The sequence below is a fragment of the Geotrypetes seraphini genome, chromosome 6, assembly GCF_902459505.1.
Source record: "Geotrypetes seraphini chromosome 6, aGeoSer1.1, whole genome shotgun sequence".
NCBI classification, from domain to species: domain Eukaryota; kingdom Metazoa; phylum Chordata; class Amphibia; order Gymnophiona; family Dermophiidae; genus Geotrypetes; species Geotrypetes seraphini.
The window spans coordinates 209,287,943-209,300,668 of record NC_047089.1 but is presented as its reverse complement, the minus strand read 5'-3'; the positions used below and the strand labels follow the sequence as shown (position 1 = coordinate 209,300,668).

The 12,726-nt window shown below is 43.2% G+C and overlaps 1 protein-coding gene across 4 annotated transcripts in view; it reads left to right on the top strand.

Moving 5' to 3' along the window:
* The first annotated feature begins 1,827 nt into the window (after positions 1-1,827).
* The window catches only part of PLEKHA2 (pleckstrin homology domain containing A2), a 125,378-nt gene continuing 114,479 nt past the window's right edge, over positions 1,828-12,726 (top strand). For 2 of the 4 annotated variants that reach the window (XR_004539966.1, XM_033950286.1), the window contains exons 1-2: positions 1,828-1,976; positions 4,467-4,518. The gene's annotated coding sequence lies outside the window, so the exon portion shown is untranslated. Of the gene's footprint in view, positions 1,977-2,031; positions 2,401-4,466; positions 4,519-12,726 lie in introns of those variants that run through there. The other 2 variants (XM_033950287.1, XM_033950288.1) reach the window with 2 other exon arrangements.

Here is a 12,726-nt window from a genome sequence, read left to right as displayed (position 1 = left end):
GGGAATTGCCCATACTTACTCGAAGGGATCCCAGAGGATGAGATGCACCAAGTCTAATCGTCAGATGAAGCAAGCAGGGCGAGGGTTGGCGAGGGTCCCTGTTCTCGGCGCCACTTGTAGGGATGTCACACAGGAAACACACACACACGCAGTCTTAGAGTTGGGATGAAGGCGCTGCTAGGTGCTAGCTCCCAGTCCCTTTTTATTATGCTTCTAAGCTAATAACATCATAGTAACGCTCTCGTTTACACACCTAATGATTGGTGGATACAAAGGTACATGCTTTTACATTGGTGGAAACACAGGTACATGCTTTTATTTCCTGATCACCTGTCCTTTGTCTCGTGCTTTACCTCGTGATCACTCTCCAACTCAGCACTTAGACAAGGGCCTGATTAACACGTGGACAGAACCTGAGTCATTGCACGTCCTCAATGCCTGTCAGCTGATGTCCTTTCCAAATAAGGACTGCTTTGATTAAGATAAGGGTTAATATGTGACAGGGGTCTTGTGACAAGAAAGGAGGGGAGAATGCCTCAGCATTCTGTCACAAAGTGCTAACACTTTCCTTGCTTAATGAGGGGAGGGGGAGAGGGAATGGAAATAATTCATAATTCTTTCACAGGGGCTCATAATTCTTTCACAGGGGCGGTGAAATCAGAGTGCCGATTTCGCCCTGTTTCAGAATGGCAGAATGGCGTCCCTACAACTCTGGGCAATGGTCAGGCTCCAGGCACTGAACACACCAGCGGTGTGTGTCAGTGAGGGAGATCATACGCTGGCACTGGCTACACTTCTTGAAGCCCATGACTGGCCGGGACATAGAAGGGAAGATAGCCGCCGCAAAGTCGAAGCCCGTAGACTGTGGGCACGTGAAAGGCCCCACCAGTCAGTTGATGAAAAAATAAAACTTTCTTCTTCTTTTTTTTTTTCACAATAACGAAAAGAAATAAAACACGAATTGTGGTGAAGAGAAGGCACGAAGCGAACTAAGTTCAGCGCAGAGCATCAAAGATGGACTTCTCGGCTCTGCGGAAAACTGAGAACTGAAGAGACACGGAACTGAAGAGACACGGAAGGCACTCGTGCATGTGCGGTGCTGCATACTCAAAACTTCTGAAGTTTTCTACAAGCAAGTCTGCTTGTGAGGCAGTCCGCATTCAGGCTCCATGGATGACATCACCCACATGTGAGAATAGACTGCCAGCTTGTCCTGGGATAAATAATGTTATGCGGATAGAGAAACTAACTGGAAATACAAACCCGCAGATGAAATTAGGTGAAACTAGGACTAGTCCAACCTCTCATTTAAGACACCAGCTATGTAAGCTGACACTTCGGAGGGTTTGGGCGGGGGAGGCGGCATTATTCAAAGCTTGTCTTTAGAAGCTTTACAGACACCCCATAGCCACAGTGAGATTGCTTATGTAACAGGTTTTATTCTGCTTGTTCCTCTTTCAGGCAGTCTCATTGTACACAGCCACAGCTTTCACGTTCCAGGGAGTCCGAGCATCTCCTCCATTGAATTTTCCATAATTCAGAGGCTGCCTCAGCTCCCAGGGTGAGAATGGCTCAAGGCAGATGTTGCACTGCTGGAGCCGCCCCTCCCCCGCGCCTGTTCCCGGTGCACCGCAGATGTTATGCGCTGCTCCAGTAGAACCTCGTGCAGTTCCCTACCCCTCTGTGCGATGTTAGCGCTGGGTCGATGCTATGTTAGACCGCTCACCTCCCTCCCCCCCCCCCCCCCGCAGTGACAGGGGAATAATGCCGGCCCCCTTATTATTGTTCTCATATCCGGGGTTGGGTTTCCACAATCCGAGCCGTAATTAACCCGGAAAACGAGAACCAAAGAACGAAAGGAAAGAGAGCAGAGAGCAGCTCTTCCTGCCAGTGTCCCACATGGGGGGCACGCGGAGATCTTAGGGCAGCTGCTTGCGTCTCCCTCGCGCACGTCTCGTCCGTCCTCGCGCAGCTGGGTAAGTTCGCACGCTAAGCTCGCGCGGTCTGGCGGGAAATAGAAACCTGTGTCCGCGCGCGGACTCTGGCGGGTAGTGGAAATAATGAGCCTCGCTCCCTTTCCGCCCACGTCTCGGCGTGTGAAGGGGGGGATAAGGACCCTAAGGGGAGAAGAGGAGAAAAGGAATCTAGATGGCCCAGGACTAGGTCTAAGGGTTTGACCCCCCCTTTTGTGTGGAATAAGAAGAGGGGGCAGGATCTATGCAAAGTCTTGCAAAGTGCATGCACGGGCAAGCCCGACCACGAGACGTAAAGGGACAGCGAGGAGCCTCGGATCAGGGAACCAGTTGCAGAGCGCCCGCGGCTGCCGAGGAGGCACGGGGCCAAACATCCGGCACTTTTCAGTTTGCTCTCCACCCGGTAGCTTCCTCTCTTGGTTTCCAGGTTTGGATCTGCCCCAACTGGGCTACAGCACCTTTAAACCTTCATTTGCAGCCACTGGAGTGGGAGGGGGGGGGGGGGTTCCTCTATTTTTACTTCTGCTAAACCTCAAGTCTAGCCCAACTGTCACAATCACAAACCGCAGCTCTCTTCAGATCCTGGCACAAATGCACTTCCTATGGCAGCTTGTGGTTGGTGCTCTTATGCCATTAGGTAGCCAGGGCTGCCTCTGCAGTTCCCCCAACCCCTGCTGGCCCAAGGTAATTGGGACGGCCTCCTTTCTTTAGTTTAACTGTGATCCTCTTGTTCACTGCCATCAGTGTCAGGTGGCCTGATCGATCTTAGAATGCAAGTCACTTGAAAATTAAGGGATGACATTCTGGACCGACCAGGTTAGAAGGATTGGATTTATGGTTCCTGATTTTCTCTGTGGAGCACCAGGCTCGTTTCTCCCTCTGCTAGCTTGTGAAATCCACATTAATTTGGAAAGAACTTAACTGTCTTCCATAGGGGTCCTAAGGTAACAGGTTAGAAAGGGCAAATGTGGATAATGATAAAATGCACCGGAGAATGGGAAGGGGTAAAACACAGACCTTGCAGACCTCATGGATCTTAACTGCACATCCTTAAAAAAAATCTGAGGTCCGTGCCACTTTTAGTCTCAGCATAGGTTATGGCTCTGACAGACCTGCTGTGACACTCTAGCTCTGACGGATCCTAATGCTTTTTCCTCCCTAGGCTGAGACTAAAAGTGGAAAAACTTTTGCCCTGAGGTCCATGCCACTTTCAGTCTCAGCCTAGGGAGGGAAAAGCATTAGGATCCGTCAGAGCTAAAGTGTCACAGCAGGTCTGTCAGAGCCATAACCTATGCTGAGACTAAAAGTGGCATGGACCTCAGGGCAAAAGTTTTGCCACTTTTAGTCTCATCCTAGGGAGGGAAAAGCATTAGGATCTGTCGGAGCTAAATGGTCATAGCTGGTCTGTCAGAGCCATAACCTATGCTGAGACTAAAAGTGGCATGGACCTCAGATTTTTTAAGGACGTGCAGGTAAGATCTGTGAGGTCGGGAAGAGGTAAAACGCGGACCTCGCAGATCTAAAACCGCACGTCCTTAAAAATCCAAGGTCTGTGCATTGACAAGTCCACCTTCGCTTTCCCTGCAGCTCAGCTCAGGCCCCCGGCTCCCTCGCGGACCTCACAGATCTGAACTGCACATCACATCCTTAAAAATCTGAGGTCCGCGCCACTTTTGAGGTCCGTGCCACTTTTAGTCTGGCTCTAACAGAGCTCTATGACAATTTAACTCTGATGGATCCTAATGCTTTTCCCTCCCTATGCTAGGATCCGTCGGAGTTAAATTGCCATAGAGCTCTGTCAGAGCCAGACTAAAAGTGGCACGGACCTCAAAAGTGGCGTGGACTTTGGATTTTTAAGGACGTGTGGTTTTAGATCCGCGAGGTCCGTAAGGTCCGCGTTTTACCCCTTCCCTGTGAGGTCTTCGTTTTACCCCTTCCCCTGGAGAACTGTTTGGAGAACAAAAACAGTGTGATAAAGCCAACCCTAGCAAATATGAAGAGTGTTAGGGTTGGCTTTGTCTGCTAGCTGTGGAGTACCAGGCTCGTTTCTCCCTCTGCTAGCTTGTGAAATGTCTGACCAAAATGCCCAGTTATGGTTTGGAGGCATCTTCCCACCTAATGCCAGTTCCTACACAGCATAGAATTACAGCAGCGTCCTGGTGTGCCAATCGATGTCAGCCCATGGTATCAAAAGGCCACTTTGACACTGCAGAACTGGCTATTATACTGGGACATCAGTGGTTATGTGATGGGTATACAGTGAGCACATGCTCATTTGTAACTGTGTTGTGGTGAATGCACACTGGATATTCATATATTAACAGACTGTGTGCTGATGAATGGGCATATTACCTATGATTAGCCTGTGTGCATCACGGCAGAATGAGGAGTGAACACAAGATGCCAACGCAATAACATTCTCATTTGTTGTTATATGATGTGTGTGCACAGGTTAACTCTATGGTAACATGTCCATTTATTATTTCTTGCTAGCGGATATGCAGAGAATACCCATACAATACTGTCTATTTGTTGCTGTATGCTGGTGAGTACATTCTGGATGCCATGTGATAATGTACCTGTTTGTCATAGTATTCTGGTGAGTGCACACTGGATACCTAGATATTAATGTACACTTCTTCCTCCGTATTCGCGGTTTCGATTATTCACGGTTTTTAGCTTGCTGCCCCCACCCAAAAAAAAAAAATTACATCAGCTTGCATAGAGAAGTCGCTGATTCCAAGTGTTTACAGAGAAAATCGCTGATTCCCAGCACTTTCTTCACCGTGTTTTGCCTCTCCTTCAGGAACAGGCCAGGCCTCCCGCCATGTTATTCACGGTTTCACCATATTCACGATGGTTTTTAATAGAAAACAGTGAATAACATATAAAAAAGTTATTCGCGGTTTTTCTGTATTTGCAATTCTGTTAATCTCCTATCACAGCGAATACGGAGGGAGAAGTGTACCTATTTGCTATTGTATAATGATGGGTGCACTCTGGGTATCCATATGGTAGTGTACCTGTTTGTCACAGTATTCTGGTGAGTGCATACTGGATACCTGGATAGTACTGTTCCTCTTTGTTATGGTATACTGGTGGTAATTTATCTGTTTTCATTGTATGCCACTGAGTGCACACTGGATTCCCATATGGTAAAACAATTGGTACAAAATGCCGCAGCAAGGTTAGTAATGGGAGTTGACAGGATGGCACATATTATGCCAATTCTGAAGCAATTACATTGGTTACCGGTTATACTTTGGGTGCAACATAACGTTGTTTCTGTGGTCCATCAGACTATTTATCATCAAACATCATGGTACTTTCGACAACTTTTGGCCCTTTATAAGCCTAATAGATCTTTACGATCTGAAAATCAAAAGCTATTAATTCCAATAGTGCAGGGAAATTATGCAGAAACTAGAGCGATAACTTTCTGACACTTGTTGGTGTCAAAATGTGGAACGCCCCTGGTGGGCCAATATAAACCGGTTTCAATTTAAGAAGCAGTTGAAAACTCAACTTGTTTGTTATTGCATTTTTGTGATTTATTAGTCGGTTTTTGAAGAAAAGAATCGATTTAACCATGTTTGCAATTGTTTGCATGTTTGCATGTTTGCAATTGTTATTAGTTGACAATTAAAGAGAAGAAATTGTTTTATTATTTAGATTTTATGATATGGCTTGTGTATGTTTTAATTGATGTAAAGCATTTAGTTTTTTGTAAACAGTATAAAAAAGTTTTAAATAAATCTGTTTGTCATAGTATATCTGGATAGTAATGTACAAGTATCTATTTTGCCACTGTACGCTGTGAGTGCAAACACTGGATAGTAATGTATCTATTTTGTATGCTTTTGAGTGCAGACTGGATGCCCAAGTGTTAATGCATCTGTTTGTCACTGGTGTTCCCAATCTTGTTCAGCAAAATCCAGACTAGATAAAGGTTTTGTTTTGTTTTTTTTACAACTGTTCTGGACTGTTGGTAACACTGTTAACAACTGATCATTTTGTTTAAAATCATATTGTGATGGAAAAGAAGTGGCTCATTGCAGCTGAAATGTATATACTAACGATAATTGCAAATTAAAGACAGGCCATTGGTCCTGACTGGTAGCCAGACATTTTGCCTCATTCCTTTCCTCAATATACTGTATTTTGATACCCTAGTAGTGACAGCTTTTTGTGTGTGTGTGTGTGTTGCCACAGCCTTTAGGCATGAATGTCAATAAAATAAATGGAAATACACTTTACATGAAATACAAGAAGTAATTAATGCTCTGGGAGAGAACAATATGCAATTTTCCTGTGTTCCTTATTCTTATCAGAGGTTTCTGAAAGTGGCAAAAACAATGTGACAAGACACTGGCTAAAGCCAAAAGGATGCTAGGCCGCTCAGAGAGAAGCATAACTAACACAGGAAATGTGTTAATTAATTAATTAAAATTTATTTATTTAAAAAATTACTCGCTACCATCCAACAATTCTGAGCATGCTACAATCCAACATACATAATTAAAACAATGTCACAAACTCCAAAAAGACATAAAAACAAATCATTTCATAAGCTATAACAAAAGAAAAATATTCTTCATAACTCAATCATTTACCAAAATAATTATACACAACACAATAAAAAAAAGATTCACTTAAATAATTCCTGCTCAATCATTTACCAAAACATTTCTGGAAAAACAAAGTTTTAACTGATTTCCTGAACCGAAGTAAACTGGTAGCATTCTTTATATCCAATGGTAATGCATTCCACAAAATTACACCCTGCACGGTTAATAAAGCATGCCAAATGCCAACCAACTTTATCTGTTTAATAGATGGAACATCAATGCTTGATGCTTTGTATAGCTTATTGATAAGGCCCCGCTTGGAGTTGTGTGTTCAATTTTGAAAGCTAAGGATAAAAAATTCTTGAATTGTCTGAATTCAAGAAATCGTGGGATAGACATGTGGTATCTCAGAGAGAGGAAGAGATAAAGGTAACTGCGGATGGGCAGACGGGATGGGCCATTTGGCCTTTATCTGCCATCATGTTTCCGTTTCAGTTCAGAGGAAGGTGACAAAAATGGTATGTGGTTTGTGCCAAAAGATGTATGAAAAGAGATTTGAAATATAGAAGTCTGTAGACTAGAGAAAAGGAGGGACAGGGAACATATGATACAGATGTTTAACAACCTGAAAGGTTCAGTTCAGTTTAGTTTATTTGATAAACCACAAATATAAAACAATGTTAAATCTAAGCAGTTTACATTGTAAAAATAAAGGGGAAGGAGCACATTCATAACTATGTGAACAAATATAAGAACATAAGAATAGCCTTACTGGGTCAGACCAATGGTCCATCAAGCCCAGTAGCCCATTCTCACGGTGGCCAATCCAGATAACTAGTACCTGGCCAAAACCCAAGGTGTAGCAATATTCCATGCTACCGATCCAAGGCAAGCAGTGGCTTTCCCCGTGTCTTTCTCAATAACAGACTGTGGACTTTTCCTCCAGGAACTTGTCCAAACCTTTCTTAAAACCAGCTATGCTATCTTCTCTTACCACAACCTCTGGCAATGCGTTCCAGAGCTTAACAATTCTCAGAGTGAAAAAATATTTCCTCCTATTGGTTTTAAAAGTATTTCCCTGTAACTTCATCGAGTGTAATTTTTGACGGAGCGAAAAATCAATCCACTTGTACCCGTTCTACTCCACTTAAAATTTTGTTGACTTCAATCGTATCTTCCCTCAGCCATCTCTTTTCCTAGCTGAAGAGCCCTAACCCTAACCATTTTAGTCTTTCCTCATACGAGAGGAGTTCCGTTCCCCTTTACCATCTTGGTCCCTCTTCTTTGAACCTTTTCTAGCACCACTATATCTTTCTTGCGATAAGGAGACCAGAATTGAATGCAGTACTCCAGGTGAGGTTGCACCATGGGCATTATGACATTCATAGTCTTATTAACCATCCCTTTTTTAAATAATTCCCAGCATCCTGTTTGCTTTTTTTGGCCGCCGCCACCACACATTGGGCGGAAGGTTTCATTGTATTGTCTACAATGATACCCAGATCCTTTTCTTGGGCGCTAGCCCGCAAGGTGGACCCTAGCATCCGGTAACTATGATTCAGGTTATTCTTCCCAATATGCATCACTTTGCATTGGTCCACATTAAATTTCATCTGCCACTTGGATGCCCAGTCTTCCTATTTCCTAAGGTCCGCCTACAATTTTTCACAATCTGCATTCATTTTAACAACTTTGAACAGTTTAGTGTCATCTGCAAATTTAATCACCTCACTCATCGTTCCAATTTCCAGATCATTTATTAATAAGTTAAATAGCACCAGTCCCAGTACATACCCCTGTGGCACTCCACTGTTTACTCTCCTCCATTGAGAAAAATGACCATTTAACCCTACCCTCTGTTTTCTATCCAATAACCAGTTCCTTATCCACATCTGAACTTTGCCACCTATCCCATGACTCTTTAATTTTCTCAGGAGCCTCTCGTGAGGAACTTTATCATGAGACCTACAGAAATAACAGGGAGACTAGAAGTATTGATAGGCAAACATATCTTTTTCAGAGGTGGAAAAGTGGTAAAACTTGAGGTCCTGAGTTGAGATTGCAGGGTGGTAGACTTAGCAGTAACAACAGGACATACTTTTTCTTGGAGCTGGTGGTGGATGCCTGCAATACCATCCTAGTAGGGACTGTGTGTGGGGAAGAAAACAGGTAACAGAATTCAAAAATACATTAGATAAACACAAAGGATCCCAATATAGAAAGAGGGTGGAATCAATAATAATACTTTAAACATGACATAAGGGTGTCACATGCATGCAGCTATAGGTACACCTCTGGCCATCTTGGGTAGACCAGATTGGCCATAAGGGTCATTGATTATGTTACTATGGGGCTCATTTTCAAAAGAGAAAAATGTCCCAAAAAATTGCATAAAGTGACATTTTAGTTGCTAAAACATCCGAATTGCCTTTTTTTAAAAAAAAAACCCACACATTTTTAGATAGTTTTCTATGCTGTTTGTCTGAAATGAATCTAAATCTCAAGGGGGCATGTTTTAGTTGGGATTAGGACAGACTTATGGTTTGAATGTTTTTATGCAATAATGGAGCATTGCAGAAAACAGGAAAAAACAAGCCAAAACTGCAGATATGTACAACGATGTAGGCAAAATTTATTGTGACAACCAAACTATATATTAAAACCTTTTTACCAAACAGGGGACCCAACACGGTCCGTGTTTCGGACAACCTTCATCAGGGGTCCATGGTAGAAAAAGGAAAAAACATATGTCACAACAAATGTATATAATAAAGCCAAACTGATGTTATGTAACGCCGAGAGTCACTGTGAATAGTAAAAATCGCTATCTGCAGTTTTGGCTTGTTTTTTCCTGGTTGGTTTTTTCACTGCAGACAAGATTGGACTCCCCTCTTTTTGTTTCTGTTGCTTTGTGCATTGCAGAAAACAGCCAGGGCAAAACTTGGACATTTGTGGGTAGACCTGTTTCAATAACGAATAAATACCTAAAATGTGGCTCCCTGTCTACCCCAGTGGCTACTGACCCTCCCCTATCCTCCAGAGATGTGAAGCAGTACATAACAGCCTGCATGATAGCTTCAGATGTTATGGTCAGTCCTATTAGAGCAGCAGGCAGGTCTCTGGAGTAACCTGGTAGCTGGTGCAGTGGACCCAGGCCCATAACTCACTCTAACTTGTATACTTGTGGTGGAAAGTGTGAGCCCACCAAAACCCAACAAAAACCTACTCTACTGCCATATAGGTGATGCCTGCGCAGACTTTCCTGCATCATGCATTATGGCAAATACAGAACCATAGCTGATATCCAAATTTGCAGCCAATTGAGACACCATTATCTATCAGTCTTCTCTAAAGCATCCACCCTGTCGAAGTGCTCATGTGTGCACGATGTTGATGGGTGACCAGAACGACCTTTGTCGTTTACACCTGTTCTTCCCACTTTAAACCTTTTTACCCACTCATAAACCTTTTGATATTTCATGGTGCTTTGCCCATACTGAGTCAATATCCGATTCTGAATTTCCACATGTTTCACTCCCTCTGCCCAGAGAAAGCGCACTACGGCACATTGTTCTTCGATGGTGCAATCTTGAAATGGAGTGTCCATGTTTCTGACCTTGTGGCTGCCACACACCTAAAGTCCAAGCACTGCACTGTGTGTGAACGAACTATCCAACAGCAATGTACAAGTACATATGTTGCATTTCACTAGTTCTGTTCCAGTTATCGTGTAATTTAACAATTGCCTTTAATTTTTTATTTGCCCTCGTATTTCCTTATGCATATTCATTGTAGGTGTCCTGAAAACCTGACTGGCTAGGAGTGTCCCAAGTCTGAATATGAAGAAAGGGTCTGCAAAACAGTGGCATAGCTATGGGTGGGCACAGGCTCACCCAGCAGTGGCAGCACACTGCCTTCTCTCCTCAGGATGTCAGCAACTGCCCTCTTATTCTCAACCCATCCCTTCCTGGTATAACAGATGTCCCGGCACCTGCAGCATTTCATTTTTGCTGCCGGCCCCGGCTTCCCTCTGCCACATCCCACTCTCATTGACACACCACTTCTTGTTTCCTGTCTGGTGGGATGCAACAGAGGGAAGCCTTTAGAGCCAGAGACGGCAGCAAAAATTAATTGCTGCAGGCACCAGGGATGTTTGTACGGTATACTGGGGAGGGATGGGTTGAGAGATAGGAAGGCAGATGCCAGGATGCCATGGAGGAGAGGGGAGAGATGTTGGATGGGTCTAAAAAAACCTGAATTCTTTTTCTATCTATGTCTTGAGGGATGCGGAAGGGTGTATCCTAGTTAACTGTGGGTCCATCCAAAGTACTGGGTCTGGCTGCGCCACTGGTCTGACAAGGGACAGGAAAGAAAGAAGGGAATCCCCAGGAAAGTATATGCGAAAAACCACAAAGAGTGGGGTCTCAACAATCAAAAGGCCACCAATGAGTAATAAAATTAGAAACAGGCTTCATTTGCAGGAATATTAAATACGAGTCTGACAAGGCCACAGTGATACAGGGTTTGAACTGTGAGCTCTCTGCTTTCATGTACTCTTCCGCAAGCTAGCTTTCCTTTTGTAGACAGGACCCAGAATCCAAGCAAGATCTGCATTCATTTCTAGCAGCTTACTGCTGTTGAATTTGCTGCAGAAATCTGGTGTATGATGCTGGCTGTTGTAGTGAAGCACCAGTTTGAGCACTGTTTGAAACCTCTGTGCCGGATGTATTATTAGATGACATGGCATTCCTTAAACACAGCCAAGAGAGCACCCCTGCTCCATTTCTAAAATTACAGAGGAGGAAACTGCACATCTGTCCTCCTCCAAATTTACTAACTGTTCCTCTGATCCCATTTCTCACTCATGTACTCATCTCTATCTCCCTATCTGTCATATTCTCAACCTACTGAACAACTTAGAAAAATCTCACTGAAATATCTAAAATGTCATTAAAAAACAAAGAAAAATATATTGAAAGAACAATGCTCAGTATAAAATACCAGCCTGGATAGTGATGGTATATGACATCATAACACTTGAACCCTACCTATTAGCCATCGCTGGGAAAACATTGCAGTGTCAGATAATAATCAGTACTGATACTTATCTCTCTCTCAGCTGGAGATATACTGATCGATAATCGTTCTGAAAGGGTTCAAGACAGAAATGATGCAAAACATCCAGGCGTGGATCTCCAAGTGAAAAAATCCAAAAACAAAGTGTTCCCAGTGCAAACAACATTCAATCCATCAAAAAAAAACAATATAAAATAAAGTTCAACTTACGTAGTCCATATCTTCAAATAGTTCCTACTTCCTCAACCTGTTACTTTCCACTGCAACTATTCCTGCGGCCTTTAAAGATGTTGCGATTACATCTTTCCTCAAGAAACCTTCACTGGACCCTACCAACCTTTCAAGTCTCGTTCCATTTCCTTCCTTTCACATCCAAGCTACTCGAACATGCTGTTCACAGCCACAGTCTTGACTTTCTCTCAGCTCAAGCTATTCTTGATCTACTATCTAATATAATGGCTCTTTCTCATTAAATTCTACCAAAACAGCCCTTGCCAAAGACTTCACTGACCTGTTCCTGGCCAGATCCAAGGTGCTTTACTCAATCCTCATCCTTCTTCACCTACAGTATGTCCCAGAGTTCTTGATCTCCCTCTACATGCCTTCAAGGTCACTAAGGACCTCCCAAGGAATATCCCTAACCACACACTTTCCAAAGGATATCACACAATGTGATACTAGCCAGCGAGCCTTCTCTGGAATGCACTCCCGAAAGGCTTTGCTTAACATAAGACTATCCCTACTGTAGGAAGCAGGTGAAAGCTTGGCTCTTCAACCAGGCCTTTAATGGAAGAAGTAACTAACTTGCTAGTCACACACACAAGGAGTGACACTTGGCTGCACATACTATATAGCAGGACATGCTTATCTACTCCTACCCTAGATGAGATCATTTTCAAGTACCAGTTTGACCTAATGTGCAACTTTTTTCAAATCAGTCCCTTATTTTCTAACTTCTGTTACTCTCTCTCTCTCTTTTCTATCTATATACTTCTTCTTTGCTTACACCCTGTGCTATTTATTAAAATGTTTTATTGCACATTGTATTGACATTGTGATATAACATACTATGCCATACTTTGTAATGTAATCTGAATATTTCTTTTACT